This window comes from Lithobates pipiens, unplaced genomic scaffold (assembly GCF_037356315.1).
Source record: "Lithobates pipiens isolate NorthernLeopardFrog02 unplaced genomic scaffold, aLitPip1_a1.2 Scaffold_18, whole genome shotgun sequence".
Classification (NCBI taxonomy): domain Eukaryota; kingdom Metazoa; phylum Chordata; class Amphibia; order Anura; family Ranidae; genus Lithobates; species Lithobates pipiens.
In genome coordinates, this window is record NW_027507758.1 from 255,543,908 (window position 1) to 255,562,750 (window position 18,843).

The 18,843-nt window shown below is 46.3% G+C and overlaps 1 protein-coding gene across 2 annotated transcripts in view; it reads left to right on the forward strand.

The window, feature by feature from the left end:
- The window catches only part of SLC2A12 (solute carrier family 2 member 12), a 169,894-nt gene that overhangs the window by 36,636 nt on the left and 114,415 nt on the right, over window positions 1-18,843 (forward strand). The gene's annotated exons all lie outside the window — the stretch shown is intronic.

Genomic DNA, 18,843 nt, shown 5'->3' on the forward strand with positions numbered 1-18,843 from the left:
AGTGGTGTTGGGTAAAATATCGTATTGTGGGCTTTATACGTACCACTGCGGTGGGGTTGACTATGGGTGAAGTTAGATATGTAAGTGAAATCGACACTCTATTGTAGCTATCAATGTTATAATGGGCCAACGGTCTCCACCTAACAATAAGGGAAACCGATGGTCCAGAACTAGATCTGAGAAATGTCAAAACTATCCTCTAGCCGTCTGGCCCGCAGCCAGAACTGAAACCTTCATATTTAAAAAAAAAAGTTGTGAAGTGTGGGGGGTGTTGTTTAAGCAATGGTGTAGCCCAGAATGCAAGTCAGAGCATGGCATGGGATATACTGCTAGGCGAAGAATGTCGTAGAAGCATCAATCTCCCAGACGTCATGCTCCTGGTACACTCATGCATTATCATATATAACATTGAGTATTTCTGTTAGCCTGAAAAATAAAGCCTGGAAAAAAAAAAAAAGTTCACTCGTCCTGAACCACAGACCAAGGGCAGCCTTGTATGTGTATATGACATCCACTGGGTGGTGCATTATGAACCAAAAAATCAGAAACTTGAAAAGTAACATATAACCAACATCAAATTTAAACAGAAAGAAACTATCTCATCACTCCCTTGAGTACGGGAAGTAGAAGAATCCTCCTTCAGCCTTACGTTACAGCCCTGTCTGAACAAAAGGATAAGACAGCATATATAGAGAAACGTTGAATGGGATATTATGAAAAATAGCCCTATGATGTCAGTTGGTATATTTCCCCTGGGGGTGTCTATCATGTGGCAGGGTGTGTGATCCATGAGGTCTCAGGGAGTAGCAGCCATACACCCCACTAATCTGGTTCCTCCCGGTAGCCCAGCATAAGTGTATGGGGATTTCGTCCCGGCCTTCCCCCAGAAAGAGGAAAGACCTCATACTCCCCCAACCCGGTGAGTTGGGGCAAGATAAAGCAGGTCCCGGAACCGTAAATAGGTACCCCCAGAATGCAATATTCTATAGCACGATAAAGTGGTACCCGACATATATAGTTTTATCATATACCTGTATACAAGCCCTTTTACGTGAGGTATCATTTGCGGGAGTGTCTTGTCTTTAAATATAATTTTGGTAGGTAGTCCAATCTGTCGGATACGGTCCATGTTGCTGTCCGAAACCTTTAATCGAAGCACTGGAGATTAGGTATGGTGTTGACCTTGAGTGGTCTGTATGAAAGAGCAAAGTTAGTTTTGACGTTGAAACGCTCCCTCTGAAGCATAAGGGAGGTCCGTTCGAAGTCATCAGTGCAATGTCGTGACCAGTAGCCCGTTCGGAATTGCCGATGGATGTGTTTTAGAAGATTTGTCCGACGGGATGGCAAATTTTGCGCAATCATTATAAGACCCGATTGGAAAAATAAAAAACGAACGGGTTCAATATAAAGGACCGTTATCTCCAAAGGTGTGTGCAGGAATAATAAGGAGGGCTGACTGAGTCAAATAACAAGAGAACGTACCTGCCGAAAGTAATCCAATGCAGCCTGGAATGGCACGACAAATCAACAGGCAGAACATATTCGGTCGGGCATCAGGGAAAGTCAGGAGGTTCAGAATAAGGCAGGAAGGAGTGATGAGAGATGATGGTCGATGACCGGTGGAGCGGTTTAGCGATCCCTGCGTGCTCTCCTCGGTAGTGGTGCCGCGGTTGGGCTCGCGGGTATGTGTCGGATGCGGGATCCCCCTCCTGTTCCGTCCATAGATGGAGATCTTCGTCTTCTCGAGATCGGGGTCTGAATCTCCATGTGTTCGTAACCCGAATAGCCGCCGCTACGGGTCGGGATCTGAAAGTCAGCATACCAGTTCGGTAGGTCGACATACGGGATGTCAAGCGTACAGCAGAACGAATCTAGCTCTTCCGGAACCCTCAAGGTAGCAGTGCGTCCGTTATGAACGGCTTGAAGGGCGAACGGAAACTTCCACCGGTAGCGTATATCCCTGTTTTTCAAGATTTCTAGCAAAGGACGGAGGTCCCTCCTGTTTCTCAATGTTATTGCTGACAAATCTTGATATATGTGGATAGGGTGTTCCTCGTACGTCAGCCTCGGATGGTCTCGGGCCTTCTTGAGAATTTCCTCCTTGACTGAAAAGTCATCGATGTGGCAGATGACATCTCTTGGTGGATCTGCTTCCTTGCCCTTGGGCCGAAGAGCTCTGTGTATGCGCTCCATAGCGATGACAGTTTGCTGGGGCCTCTCAAGTAGTTGGTTAAACATGGATGTTACCGCTGGTATTAACTGTTCTTGATCAATCGTCTCGGGTAGGCCACGTACCCGAAGATTGTGCCTGCGGCCTCTGTTATCAATATCCTCGACGTGTCTCTGAAGGTCACGGAGTTGCATGGTGTGGTTGTCTACCCGCCGTTCAGTTTTGCGGATGGCCTGTTGGTGATGTGAGGCCTGAGCTTCCACTGCATTCACTCGGCCCGATATTTCCTGCAGTTCCCGGCGGAGGTCTGATATGGCGGCTGTGAGCGTATCCTTGATGTCTGTCGCTACCGCCCTCAGATCTTGCAAGCTCGGGTGTTGATGTTGCGGAGAGCGAGCATTGCCTTGTAACAGTGGAGGATCTGTAGGGGTGAGGGTAATGCCGACATGGCCGCGGGCGGGAGGATTCGCCGCCATGTTTGAGCCTTGGCTCCGGAAAAGCTCCGGTATAGTCGGTGATGTACGGGCGCTCAGGTCTCTCGGAGAGCGGGAGCGGGATGTGGAACGACTCCAGGACGAAGTGCCCATGATCTAGGCGATAGCACGTTGTTAGAGTCCCCCGTTATTAGAAGCTCAGGCTGCAGACCAGACGGAGCTCTGAAGCTAAGCAGCCATCTTCATCCAAGGCTAGCCACGCCCCCTTCCTATTGGATTTTTGAAACTTTTTTAACTAATAAAAAAATGAAAAGTGGGGCGTGCAAAATTATTTGGCCCCCTTGCGTTAATACTTTGAAGAGCCACCTTTTGCTGCGATTACAGCTGCAAGTCGCTTGGGGTATGTCTCTATCAGTTTTGCACATCGAGAGACTGAAATTCTTGCCCATTCTTCCTTGCAAAACAGCTCGGTGGATGAAGAGCGTTTGTGAACAGCAGTTTTCAGCTCTTTCCACAGATTCTCGATTGGATTCAGGTCTGGACTTTGACTTGGCCATTCTAACACCTGGATACGTTTATTTGTGAACCATTCCTTTGTAGATTTTGCTGTATGTTTGGGATCATTGTCTTGTTGGAAGATAAATCTCCGTCCCAGTTTCAGGTCTTTTGCAGACTCCAACAGGTTTTCATCCAGAATGGTCCTGTATTTGGCTGCATCCATCTTCCCCTCAATTTTAACCATCTTCCCTGTCCCTGCTGAAGAAAAGCAGGCCCAAACCATGATGCTGCCACCACCATGTTTGACAGTGGGGATGGTGTGTTGAGGGGGATGAGCTGTGTTGCTTTTACGCCAAACATATCGTTTTGCATTGTGGGCAAAAAGTTCGATTTTGGTTTCATCTGACCAGAGCACCTTCTTCCACATGTTTGGTGTGTCTCCCAGGTGGCTTGTGGCAAACTTTAGATGAGACTTTTTATGGATATCTTTGAGAAATGGCTTTCTTCTTGCCACTCTTCCATAAAGGCCAGATTTGTGCAGTGTACGACTGATTGTTGTCCTATGGACAGACTCTCCCACCTCAGCTGTAGTTCTCTGCAGTTCATCCAGAGTGATCATGGGCCTCTTGGCTGCATCTCTGATCAGTCTTCTCCTTGTCTGAGCTGAAAGTTTAGAGGGACGGCCAGGTCTTGGTAGATTTGCAGTGGTCTGATACTCCTTCCATTTCAAAATGATCGCTTGCACAGTGCTCCTTGGGATGTTTAAAGCTTGGGAAATCTTTTTGTATCCAAATCCGGCTTTAAACTTCTCCACAACAGTATTACGGACCTGCCTGGTGTGTTCCTTGGTCTTCGTGATGCTCTCTGCGCTTTCAACAGAACCCTGAGACTATCACAGAGCAGGTGCATTTATACAGAGACTTGATTACACACAGGTGGATTCTATTTATCACCATCAGTCATTTAGGACAACATTGGATCATTCAGAGATCCTCGCTGAACTTCTGGAGTGAGTTTGCTGCACTGAAAGTAAAGGGGCCGAATAATTTTGCACGCACCACTTTTTTCAGTTTTTTATTTGCTAAAAAAGTTTAAATTATCCAATAGATTTCGTTCCACTTCACAATTGTGTCCCACTTGTTGGTGATTCTTCACAAAAAAATTTAATTTTATATCTTTATGTTTGAAGCCTGAAATGTGGCAAAAGGTTGAAAAGTTCAAGGGGGCCGAATACTTTCGCAAGGCACTGTAGCTCTTCTCTAATTGAGCCATCTGCCATCTGCAGGAGTTAGCTGGTGTTGTGTGCCTCCAGCACAGCACAGTATACACCAGTATCTACCCTTTAATTCCTGTTCTATAATAAAGGCATCTGCAGGAGTTAGTGGGTGTTGTGTGCCTCCAGCACAATATACACTACCCAATTGCTGGTTTTCCCATCTCCTTTCAGGCCATTACCATGTCTGGTAGGCCAACAAGGAGAGGCAGACAGGCACAAGCCGATAAAAAAGGGCAAGCAGGCTCTGTGTCTAGAGACAACAGTGCTGGTCGTGGACGCGGTGCATCGTCATCATCAGCATGTGGCCATGGGACACGCTTGTTCTTATTTTCGGCAGCTGGACGTGTTGAGCCGCATCATGGCGAAGACTTGGTAGAGTGGATGACCAAGCCCTCTTCATCCTCCTCATCCTCTCTCACCCAGTCTCAGGGTACTAGCAAAGCAGCTGCCAACGCATCGTCTTCCCTCCTCTCAATGTCATCATCAGTGACTCCTTCCCTAGACCCACCAGTGCGACCATGTCCTCCGAGGAGTCCCCTGAATTCTTTGAGCACAGTGTTGGGTACATGCTCCAGGAGGATGCCCAGTGTTTTGTAGGCTCTGATGATGATACTCAGCTAGAGGAAGGCAGTAGCGTTAGCGCAGAGAGAGGGGATGCTCAAGAAGGACAGCAATCTGGCAGTCATGCTCCACAAGCTGCAGCATACTGCCAGGTTTGCTCCAGCGAGGGAGGGGATGATGAGGGCACTGACTCCACGTGGAGGAGGAGGAGGAGGAGGCACATGTCCAACGAGGCAGGATGCCCTCCGGGGGCCAGCTTAGGGGCAGCACACCGACTAAATCACACCGCAGAGCTCCGCCTGTACAGGGCGCTGCCTCTGTGCGTTATTCTAAAAGTTCTTTGGTGTGGGCCTTTTTTGACACGAGTGCATCAGATCGCACCGCTGCTATTTGCAACATATGTCCCAAGCGTATCTCGCGTGGCCAAAACATCAGCCGCTTGGGCACCACATGCTTGACCAGACATATGTTGACCTGCCATGCAGCTCATTGGCAAGCGTACCTCAAAGACCCACACCAAAGAACAAAGCGGACCTCTCCTTGCTCCTCATCAGCTGGGATCTCCAACCCCACTAGACCTTCAGTCCTCTCTGAAACCTGCTCTGAGAGGAATGAAGGTGTAGAATTAGGTGTGTCACAGTCAAGTGCTTCCAGGCACTCTGCTAGCAGTACACCCACGTCCGATTAAAGCAGGCAAATTTCCTTGCCCCAGCTGCTGGACCATCGAAAGAAATTCACTCCCAGCCATCCACATGCCCAGCGGTTGAATGTTAGCTTGGCTAAATTGCTAGCACTTCAACTGCTGTCTTTTCAGTTGGTAGACTCGGCCCCCTTCCGTGAGTTTGTACAATGTGCGGTTCCTCAGTGGCAGGTCCCCAAATGCCACTTTTTCTCATGGAAGGCGATTCCGGCTCTCTACCGGCATGTGGAAGGCAATGTCCTTGCCTCGCTGGACAGGGCGGTCAGCGGTAAGGTGCATATTACTGCTGACTCATGGTCCAGCAGGCATGGACAGGGACGTTACCTGTCTTTCACGGCCCATTGGGTCACTCTTCTGGCAGCTGGGAAGGATGCAGGACAAGGTGCAGTAGTGTTGGAGGTTGCCACCACGCCTCCAAAATGCTACTACTGGTTGTGACACACCTCTCTGCTCCACCCCCTCCTCTTCTTCTTCCTCCATGGCCTCTTCCAGTGCTCTGTCCTCAGAACCAGCGGTGCTCCGTAGGCGTTCAAGGGGCTACGCAAGTACGCAGACAAAACGATGCCATGCCGCGCTTGCGCTGGTTTGTTTGGGGGACAGGAGCCACACTCGGGCAGATATTTTGGCAGCTCTGCAGGGGCAAGCCGAGAGGTGGTTGACGCCACGCCAGCTTAAGCCAGGAATGGTGGTTTGTGACAATGGCACCAACCTCCTCTCCGCCCTCCGACAGGGACAACTGACCCATGTGCCCTGTGTGGCTCACATCCTTAACCTGGTGGTGCAGCGGTTCTTGGGCAGGTACTCGGGCTTACAGGATGTCCTGAAGCAGGCCAGGAAAGTCTGTGTGCATTTCCGCCGATCATTTAATGCCTGTGCTCGGCTGGCTGAGCTCCAAAAGGAGTTGAACCTGCCCAAGAACCGCCTTATATGTGACATGCCCACCAGGTGGAACTCAACGTTGGCCATGCTGCAGCGGCTACACATGCAGCAGAGGGCCATCAATGAGTACCCGTGCGACTACGGCACCAGGACAGGGTCAGGGGAGCTCGGTTTTTTCTCACCACGCCAGTGGGGCATGATCAGGGATACATGCACTGTCCTGTCACCGTTTGAGGAGGCCACAAGGATGGTGAGCAGTGACAGTGCATGCATCAGTGACACTGTACCTCTTGTCCACCTGTTGGAGCATACGCTGCATGGAATAATGGACAGGGCACTTGAGGCAGAACAGAGGCAGGAAGAGGAGGACTTCCTTGCCTCTCAAGGCCCCCTTTATCCAGACAGTGTTCCTGCTGTCCCACCCATCACACAGGAAGAGGCCGAGGAGGAGGAGGAGGACGACGAGGAGGATGATTGTGTCAGCATGGAGGTGGAGGCTGGCACTCAGCATCAGCAGCCACAGCAGTCTTGTAGGGATGATTTACAGTCCCAAGAAACACGTGGACTTGTACGTGGCTGGGAGGAGGTAGCTGTGGATCATGTTGTCCTTAGTGACCTAGAGGACTCCGGACAGAATGCCTTTAACTAACCTACGCTGCATGGCCTCCCTGATCTTGCAAAGCCTGTGGAAGGATCCTTGTATTCTTCGGATCAAAGAGAGGGACCATTACTGGCTGGCCACTCTCCTTGATCCACGGTACAAGGGTAAGGTTGCCAACCTTATCTTGCCATCATAGAAGGAGCAGAGGATGAGACATCTCCGGGAGGCCTTGCAGAAAGGTCTGTGCAACGCGTTCCCAGAGACTGGGAGGTTACAAACTCCTGGTCCTGGACAACGTGTTGCTGAGGCATCGGTCAGAAGGAGCAGTGGAGAAGGTGGCCGTCTAACCAATGCGTTCAGACAATTTTTTAGTCCGCAGCCCCAAGGTATGACCGGTTCCAGCAACCATCGCCAGCGTCTGATTTACATGGTGCAGGAATACCTAGGGGCAAGGTCAGACTTGGACACCTTTCCCACCGAAAATCCTCTGGCTTACTGGGTCTTGAGGATGGATCACTGGCCAGAGCTTGCACAATATGAAATTGAGCTACTGGCCTGTCCTGCATCCAGCGTTCTTTCGGAACGCACCTTCAGTGCTGCTGGTGGCTTTGTTACCGATCACAGGGTGCGCCTGTCCACCGACTCGGTTGATCGACTGACCTTCATAAAGATGAATCAGTCTTGGATCACCCACAGCTACCAAGCACCTGAAGCTGATGTAACCGAATAATTTTTTTTTTTTTAAATATCACATCCCTTCAAGACTCCCTATGCTGATGCTGAATGACTGTCCTGTTATGTTGATTGTCTATCCTCTTCCTCCTCTGCTGATATCTTGGAAGAACATTTTTGGTTCTGGGTGATGCCACCAGCCCAATTTTTCAGCCCCTGTTTAACAGGGGCGTTTAATTACAATTTTTGATGCAATGCTTCGCAGCAGGGCTCATTCCTGCACCACAACTAGAGTATATGGGAGAGGTTGCAGTGTCGTGGCAGGGCAGGGCTCATTCCTGCACTACAACTAGAGTATATGGGAGAAGTTGCAGTGTTGTGGCACTAGCACCAGTGCCTAAGGCCCAATTTTTCAGCCCCTGTTTAACAGGGGCATGTAATTACAATTCTTGATATAATATTTCACAGCAGGGCCCGTTCCTGTGCCCACCGAGAGTAACTGTGAGGACTTATAGTGTTGTGGCACCAGCACTACAACCACCAAAGGCCCAATTTTTCTACCACTGTTCAACAATGGCATGTAATTACAATTCTTGATATAATCGTTCACAGCAGGGTGCTCCAGCGCCCACCAAGAGTCACTTTGACGGCTTACAATGTTGTGGCAACACCAACACCTTGTTCCGCCATTTCTGCAGAGCATATAGGGCAGGCCCCTACTTTCAAACATCCAACATACAAACGTCTGCTACTTGCAAACGGAAGGAGACAACAGGATGTGAGATGAAAAAAGACGGACGGCAAAACAAATTATACAGGGGTGATAACCCTTCCCTATGTTTTCCAAAAAGCTTAAAAATGTATTTTTTGACTACACTTTAAAAATGTATCAGTTCAAAATTACAAACAGATTCTACTTAACACAACAAACCTACACAGTCCCTGTCTTGTTTGCACCGCCTGTATACTGCTGTTCTGAGTATATAGGGCCTGGGGGCCCCACGTCTTTCCTTTTTTTAATATGGGTACGGGGTTCCCCTTAATATCCGTACAAGATCCAAAGGGGCTGGTAATGGGCAGGGGGGGCTACCCATGCCATTTTTCTTAATGATTTTCATCCATATTGCCAGAACCAGATATTACATTAAAAACGCAAGCAGTTTTAAATGAAACACGTGGCACTTCACAGGCATACTATAGACACCCCCCAGGCACGATATTTAAAGGAATATTTCACTTTTTTTTTCACTTTAATCGTCATTAAAATCAGTGCTCCCGCAAAAATGGCCATTTTTAAAAACATTTTAGGCATTGACCCATGTCCCCTGGGCAGGAGTCAGGCCCCCAAACCCTTTTTAGGACAGTATCTTGCATATTAGCCATTAAAATGAGCACTTTTTATTTCGAACGTTCGAGTCCCATAGACTTCAATGGGGTTCTAAAGTTCGCACAAATTTTCGGTCCGTTCGAAAGTTCTGGTGCGAACCGAACCGGGGGGTGTTCGGCTCATCCCTATTCCACACCTCGAACCATCCATAAAATACAGTCCGCAATGTAGAGCCATCATTGTAATACTATGTTTCTCTCAGTGGCAGCCCGTCCATAGGGGGCGCCCAGGCGCCGCCCCCCCTCCTGTGTAGTCAAAAAAAAAATGTTTTTTTTAAAACTGCCACTTTAAGAAAAAAAAAGTCCTTTAACATAGTGCACTGTGTAAGAGCGCCGGACACAGTGCGCTATGGAAGCGCCACGTCAATGCAATCACAAGATTGCAGATGCGGCGCTTCATTTGCAGGCTTTTATCCCGCCTTGGGGCGCTAGTACTAGTCTATGGCCCGGGTGGTTTGATTGACAGATGATCTGACTCTTGTCAGATGTCACTTCCTGTTTTCGTTCACACCGCAGGAGAGGAGAGGAGAGGAGGACACAGTCAGCAAGGTAAGTGCTTCTGTGCTCCGGGAGGAGCATTCATAGTTGCCAACTGTCCCAAATTTCCTGGGACATTCCCGGGATTAGGACATTTGTCCCGAACGAATTTTGTCCCGGGAAATGTCCCGGGAAATTCGATTTGTCCTGGGAAATTGAATTTCCAGTTTTTTGCCTCCAGCCACTAGAGTTCCGTGGCCGGCGGAGACATTTTTAAGAAGACCAGAAGCTGATCTTCAATAGAGAACCTGTGGCGCCACAGTTCAAAGTCAGCGCGGCAACGACAGCTGCCGCTTGGAGGCCAGGAGATGTAATATCCTGTCGGGGGAGTCCATGCAGTGAGGATGTGGGGGCCAGTCTGTGGATGTGGGGGCCAGTCTGTGGATGCGGGGGCCAGTCTGTGGATGCCGGGGCCAGTATGTGGGGGCCGGTCAGTCTGGATGTCAGAGGGGCACCAGATGTAAGGAGGGGCTCCGCTGATGGACACAGATGTGAGGAAGGTACCTCTGATGGGGCACCTGATGTAAGGACAGACTCCGCTTGGGACACCTGATGGCATCTGGTGGCAGGCAACGTGGCTAGTGACGCGCTCATGGCTCCCACTGATTCTGCATTATGGTGAGTTGAATGATTTCATTTCATATTACAATGTAATAATAGAAATAATGCGCTTCAATCATCCTGACACCATAACAATCATGGCGCTGGGATGATTGAAGCGCTAACACCAGGTATTTGGAGTATCTTTATCTGCTGATTGTCAAACTCTGGCAAACACATATTGCTATTGTGGTGTAGGATCGGGGGGCTGCTGTCTTTCCTTTCCCTCTCCCCCCTTTCCCTCTCCCCCTATCCCTCTCCCCCCTTTCCCTCTCCTCCCCCGAATCTCAGACTCTAACCACACCCCTTTGAGCCACTTCCCCATGTAAGCCACGCCCACTATTTACGTAAACCCATATTTTGCCGCATGCCCCACCCAGTAATTATAATACAACTCCGCCTCCTGCCAAAAAAGTGTCCCGAATTTTTTTTTTTTACAATGTTGGCAACTATGAGCATCTAACATTCGTTTTTTTTTTTTCGTTATCAGTGCCTGTGGAGTGACAGCAGCATTTTTAATGTCCAACTTTACTTCCCTAAGACTTGTGTAATCTACATGTTGTGCACACCTTCCCTATCACACTGATCCCCCCCCCCTTCACTATCTTCTGTTTGCATACATGTTCACTGCTCTGACTGACACCCTTTCCTTCCCAGATGACTTTTTATCTCTTCCAAACTGTTGAGCAGCTCAGTACATTCTCTGCACTCATTTAAGGTGGCCGTAGGAATGAAATTAAAAAGGAATTATCTATACCTTAAATGAGTGCAGAGAATGTACTGAGCTGCTCAACAGTTTGGAAGAGATAAAAAGTAATCTGGGAAGCAAAGGGTGTCAGTCAGGGATTGGACCCCTAAAGAGAATGCCCAGATGTGAGACCACACTTGTAAAGAAGAACTCAGCACAGGGATGGTGGGGACCCCCATAATGGGCACATCAGGTTACAGACCCGGGAACTCAGCACAGGGATGGTAGGAACCCCTCATAATAGGCACATCAGGTTACAGACCTGGGAACTTGGCACAGGGACGGTGGGAACCCCTCATAATGGGCACACAGATGTTCAGACCCAGGAATTTTGCACAGGGATAGTGGGAACCCCTCAAAACGAGCACAGCAGGTGTACAAACCTGGGAATGCAGTACAGGGATAGTGGGAACCCCCATAAAGGGCACATCAAATTACAGACCCAGGAACTTGGTACAGGGATGGTGGGAACCCCTCCTAATGGGCACATCAGGTTACAGACCTGGGAACTCAGCACAGGGATGGTGGGAACCCTCATAATGGGCACATCAGGTTACAGACCCGGGAACTCAGCACAGGGATGGTGGGAACCCCTCCTAATGGGCACATCAGGTTACAGACCCGGGAACTCAGCACAGGGATGGTGGTAACCCCTCATAATGGGCAGAGTGAGGCTGCAATTGATGACCACAGTTTTATCTAGCAGTAATGATCGATAATCACCTGATAAATGGCTATTTACAGCCCTGCATTACTAAAAGTTGAATTTTTCAGTTTGCGCCCCCCCCCCCCCCCCCAAAAAAAATATGCAGAATATGCTGGTTGCATGACTTTATTTATCACAAGTATTTATTATAGCACTATCAATTTACACAGCGTTTTACATATTTTACACAGCAGTCCCTGCCCTCAAGGAGTCTACAATTGAAGGTCCCTATGCTGCATTCATACATGCTAAGGCTAATTTAGACAGGGTCAAATTAACCTACCAGCATGTCTTTGGAATACGCAGAGGAAACACATGCAAACACAGAGAGAATATGTAAACCTCACACAGATAGTGTACTGGTATGGATTCAAAGTGGGAACCCTAGTGCTGCAAGTAGGGTTGCCATCTTACCTCTTTAAAACCAAACACATATTATTTACACAGGTTCTGTGGCTGATTAAGATGGTAATTAAACTCACTTGGTGCCTTATCTGCATTAAATTAACCTCAGAACCGGTGTAATTCATATGTGTTCAGGTTTGAAGGGATGAGGTGGCGACCCTAGCTGCAAGGCAGAAGCAATTCCCACTAAGTCTATGGAACTGGGCTTTCCTCCCAGATTTTTTTTCTTACTACACATATTCATAATAATAGCGCTTCGCTGCCTTCAAATTCCAGAAGCCAGCTGAGCACTAATCATATCACTATGCTCTATGAATTTGCCTTTTTTTTTTTTTTAACCAGCAGTATGACCATGGTAAGGCCATATGATTGCTTTATGAAATGGACCCCAGACTGTTACTGATAGTTATGAACCTTTAGCCCTTGTACACACGATCGGACATTCCGACGGAAAATGTTTGATCGGACCGTGTTGTCGGATAATCCGAGATGTGTGTGGGCTCCATCGGACTGTTTCCGTCTGAATATCCGACGGACAAAGTTTTAGAGCTGGGCTATAAAACTTTCCGACAGAATGATCCGATCGGACTTGTGTGTAGAGAATTCCGATCGGACAAAGTGCCACGCATGCTCAGATCAAATTCCTAGACCAAAGCTATTGGCTACTAGCCTGAATGTAGTCCCATCGTAACGAAATAACGTTGTCACGTTACGTACTGTCGGATTTTCCGACAACTTTGTCCGACCGTGTGTATGCAACACAAGTTTCGGATAAAATCCATTGGACAAAATCCGACTAATTTTGATGTCGGAATGTCCGACCGTGTGTACAAGGGCTTAGGCATTAACAGAGACTGGGCTAAACACATATTGTGACTTTGCTAATGGCTATGGTATATGTCAGCATTATAGAATAATTTCAATGCAGTGAAGTAAAAAGTTTGTACTTCTCGCACTGTATGGACATCCTACATATGGGAATTTACATGTTTCTAGTGCTTGCTCCTATGATCAGGAGTCAGGCCTGTCTGGGACAGAACCTGCTGGACTAATATTTGCTTTGTTTATGGGTTACGCTGATTTGTAATGTCTTTGCGAGGACAGGCTTGGTTTATCTTGTTTGTATAAATTTACTGGCTACTATTACGTAGCACATCCTGGAAGATGCCGTTTACTTATGTCAGTTTAACCGAGAAGTGAGTTCTATTATGGAACGGCAGATACTATCACATGCCTAAGGCCATGATTATGTGGGAATAGTAAAATGAGACTGCCATGTAAAATTTCTGTTTCATGAAACTAAAAATAAAATAATATTTTAAAATGAGGAACTGATGCTCAACTGCGTAATACATCACACTAAATACAATACACTTTTACATTTTTCTGCTTTCCCATAAATGGGAGAGTTTCCAAACAATTAATGTTAAAGAATTTCCAAACAGAATTTTTTGTTAAAAAATAAATAAATAAAAAATTTAAACCTGAACTCCACACAAACAAAAATATAACGTTCATATACAGTATCTCACAAAAGTGAGTACGCCCCTCACATTTTCATGTGACAACACTGAAGAAATTCTGGTCCTCTGCTGAACTGAGCAGACAAACACCCCTGTGAAAGGGTCCTAAAAGGGGTAAGTCGCGTGTCCTTCTTTAAGTGATTGCAATGATCAGGCTTGAGGAAAGGACCCTTCAGTGTCCCAGGAGGATTCCTGTTTTCCTGCCCCTGGATTTATGTGGCAATGGATGCTTAGTGGACTGTGACACCCAGCTGTTTGGTGCAGTGGCCATATTGTAGAGCTTCAGTGGGTGCACATGGCATTGTAAGCTACAGACATAGTGAGATACCATGGAGAAAAGGAGCACCAGGATCACCTCCACCCCTTTATGAAAAATAGCCAAAGCAGCAGGTCATTCCAGATGTTAGCCTATGGCAATGACATTGATGGTGTATTGATAGAATCCTTCATAGGTAGTGCCAGACCTCACCCCACAGCAATAACAGTATGTAAACACTTATCTACAAGAGAGATATTGTCTGACAGCTGTCAGAGAGCAGATAAAGATTAGTGATTGGGTCATCTTGCTTTACGCAGCAGGTTCCCAACCACTTGTCGGTTATAATTATTTTATTTATTACTTATTTCAGGTACTTATATACTGCCGTCAATTTACGCAGTGCTTTACATATACATTGTACATTCACATTAGTCCCTACTTTCAAGGAGCTTACAACCCAAGGTCCCTAACACACATTCATACATTTACTAGGGTCAATTTAGACAGGATGTGATTAACCTACCAGCATGTCTTTAGAGTGTGGGAGGAAACCGGAGGGAGGAAACCCACGCAGGCACAGGGAGAACATGCAAACTCCAGGCAGATGGTGTTACTATAGTGATTACATTTAGAAAATATTGCAATTGCTTCATGAGATGCTGTACTGAACCGATAAGGAATCTTTTACTGGTTTCATTTGTGAAGGAGTTTAGTTAACATTTTATTTTAATACTGTCAAAATTTAATGCAAAATTCCAGGAGCCCCTTTTGCAATGTGTATTGTGGGAGGCAACAAAAACAAGACAGGCATTCCAAATTGTTTTTTTTTTTTAGCATACCATGCTGCACAGCAAAGATGTGAACACAGACATGAGTGGACTTGTGTTGTACTTGAATAAGGTTTAGAAAGACCAAGCAGCTAGGTGGGACTTTATATGAAGCGCAAGGTGTGTAGAGCCAAGCACGACCATCCCCGATAATTTCGACCAAAAAAAATAAATAAGGACAAAAATAGGTGGGACTTTATATGAGGCATGCACCCAGGAGATAACACGGTGATAGTGAATATGGCAGGTACCCAAAAATAGTATGAAAGAACCAAAGACGCTGCATATAAACATCACATGACATCAAATGGCACTAAATAATTTAATTGTATATAAAAAAAATAATAAAGGAATATTATCATAGTTCATACTAAAAATACTATTAAAAAAAACAAATTCATTAGAAACTAGTCTCTAATATTGTAACAGAAATGTAATTACTAACATGATTAGTTCATACTGTAGATACTGTAGGAAACAAATTCATTCAGGGCAGATCTCTATGATAAATAATTATATCCTAAATTAATTAATAAAAAACAATTGATATATAAGGTAATATAATGCTGTAATTGTAAACATAAGGGAGTGACTATTTGGCTCACAATACCATAGTAAAGCAACAAAGTTGGTTCATACTGTAAACATTTGTAAATAACCAAATTCACCACAACGTGTCTCCATGGTAAATAGTTGTAATCATAATTGGTTGGAACAGTCCAGTTGGTGTGTAGGGTAACAGAAGATGATAATATAATGTAGTATAATTAACAAGTTGCTTTTTACGACAGCAGTGGTCTTCTCCAGTGTTTACACGCTAGCAGCTCGAAATCTTCTCCGACAGTTGCTGTGTAATGATTAGCAATAGACTGGAATAGGGTCATATTCTAATACTAAAAGTGTTGGCGATATTAACAACTGGGCACTTAAACCTCCCTCCTGCCCAGACCAGTTTTCAGCTTTCGGTGCTCTCCCACTTTAAGGCCGCGTACACACGCGCGGACTGTTGGCCCAACTTTGTCCGTCCAACAGTTTGAGCGAACAGTCCGCTCAAACTTAGCATGGACGGACATGGCCACACACGACGGACGAACAGTTTGCTGAAACCGTGCGCGATGACGTGAACGGCACGTACGACGGGACGAAAAATACGACGTCCTATACACTGCAATGCAACCTTCCGACGTGGAAATCCTTTCTGAGCATGCGCGAGACTTAGTTGGCCGAACAAGCCTACACACGAGCGAACAGTCCGCTGAAACCTTGTTTCAGCGGACAGTTTTTCGGAATTTCCGTAAGACCTTGTTCGGCCAACTGTCCGCTGAAACTGTCCGCTGAAGCCCCACACACGAGCGGACTGTCCGCCCAAACACTGTTCAGCGGACAAGGTTGGGCGAACAGTCCGCGCGTGTGTACGCGGCCTTAATGACAATTAGTCATGCAACACAGTACCCAAATTAATTTGTTGTCCTTTTTTTCCCACAAATAGAGCTTTCTTTTGGTTTCTCTGGGTTTTTTATTGTTTGCGCTATAAATGAAAAAATATCTTTTCTTTGTTTCTGTGATAAAATTTAGCAAATTATTAATTTTTCTTCATAAATTTTGGCCACAATTTATACTGCTACATATGTTTGGTAAAAATAACCCAAATCGGTGTATATTATTTGGTCTTTGTGAAAGTTAGAGAGTCTACAAGCTGTGGTGCAAATCATACAAAATTGATCACATCTGATGTACTGGTGGCCTATCTCGCTTCTTGTGACCTGAACAAGTCAGGAAAGTACAAATACCCCCCAAAAGACCCCTTCAAGACATTTCAAGGTATTTAGTTAGAGGAATGGTGAGCTTTTTTGTTGTCATTTTTTTACCACAATTCTTTGCAAAATGAAGATTTTTTATTTTATTTTTTTCCACAAAATTGTCATTGTAATAGGTTATTTTTCTCACGTGGCATGTGTATACCACAAATAATGCCCCAAAATAAATTCTGCTACTCCTGTGTGTGCCACTGTGATTGGCCGTTTACAGCGATCCGGGGGGCACGGCCAGCACAGAACTTCCCCGATGCGCACCCGTGGCAGTGCGCAGAGGGGAAGTTAATAGGAGGAACGTCCAGGGACGCCCTCCAGGCACATAGCGTCCGTGCTGTAGCCGTCTTTTGGCTGTAGCGTGGGCACAAAGTGGTTAAAGTCTATGATGACTTATTGCAAAAGAATGTTGGAAAAGATTTTAGGCCAAAGACATTGAGGCAACAGAGACCGCTTCTCCCATAGAGAGGTAAGTGAGTCACCTTTAGGAAAGGGGGCTCTAGGGTGAGTGGGCTAGTGTGTTTTTGTTAAAAAATTAACTCACCCTTTAACATTTATGAATTTACTTATTTAAAAGGAGTTGTAAAGGCAAAAGTTTTTTTTATCTTAATGCATACTTAACTGCTTCCTGACCAGTCGCTGCAGTTATACTGTGGCAGATTGGTTCCCCTGCGTGAGCCGTCGTAGCTATACGTCTGCTCGTGGGGCAGGGATAGCAGGCACGTGCCCGCTGCACAGCGGGGGTGCCGATGCTAGGGGTGATGACCGCCGGCCACGAGCGATTATGAGCAGGAGACACAGAACAGGGACGAGTGTGTGTAAACGCATACTTCCCTGTTCTGTTCTGAGAGGAGTGACAGATTGTGTATTCCTATTAGCTAGGAACCACGATCTGCCACTTCCTCTAGTCAGTCCCCTCCCCCTTCAGTTAGAATCCCCTCCCAGGGAACACAGTTAACCCCTAGATCGCCCCCTAGTGTTAACCCCTTCACTGCCAGTGTCATTTTTACAGTAATCGAGGCATTTTTATAGCATGACAATGGTTCCAAAAATGTGTCAAATTTGTCTGATGTGTTTGCCATAATGTCACCGCCATGATAAAAATCGCAGATCGCCGCCACTACTAGTAAAAAAAAAATAATAATAATAATGCTATAAATCTATCCCCTATTTTGTGGACGCTATAACTTTTGTGCAAACCAATCAATATACGCTTATTGTGTTTTTTTTTTTACCAAAAATATGTAGAAGAATACATATAGGCCTAAACTGTGGAAAAAAATTTGCTTTAAAAAAAATGGGGATATTTATTATAGAAAAAAGTACAAAATCTTGTGTTTTTTTCAAAATTGTCGCTCTTTTTTTTGTTTATAGCGAAAACAATAAAAACAGCAGAGGCCATTAAATACTTCCAAAAGAAAGCTCTATTTGTGGAAAAAAAAAAGGACATCAATTTTGTTTGGGTGCAACATCGATCGACCACACAATTGTCAATTAAGTGCTGAATCGCAAAAAGTGCTCTGGTCAGGAAGGGGGTAAATTCTTCCGGGGCTGAAGTGGTTAATGCATTAAGATAAAAACCTTTTGTGTGTAGCAGCCTCCCCAGCACCCCCCAATTACTTACCTGAGCCCCATTTCTCTCCAGCCATGTGTCTAAGCCGTGGAGGACACTCCGACTGATTGGCAGAAACACAGCAGCGGTGCCATTGGCTCCCATGGCTGTTCATCAAAGTCAGTCAGCCAATCAGGGGAAAGAGGGGGCAAGGCCAGGTCAGGGCTCTGTGTCTGAATGGATACACGGAGCTCTGACCTGGCTCCAGTGCCCCCCATAGAGAGCTGCTGGCTGAGGGGGCACTTGATAGGAGGGAGGGGCCAGGATCAGCAAAGAGGGACCCGAGAAGAGGAGGATCCAGTTTGCTCTGTGCAAAACCAACTGCACGGAAGAAAAACCAACTGCACATGTTTGTTTTTGTTTTTTTTACCAAAACTTTACAATCGATTTAAAGCCGCGTACACACGATCAAACAATCCGGTGGAAAAGTCCGGCTGATGTCCCTGCCCATTATGATGTCACAGTCCCAGTGGATGCTCCCTATATAAGTCGCCGCACGCTGCGTCCCTGTTATTGTGGCCAGAGACAGCGACGAGGCAACAGCTCAAGAAGAAAAGAAGAGAAGAACAGAAGAACAGTAGGCGGCGACAGAAGACCAGGCCACCGCGTGTAAAAGAGCTAGAAGAAGGCATGGTGGCCCG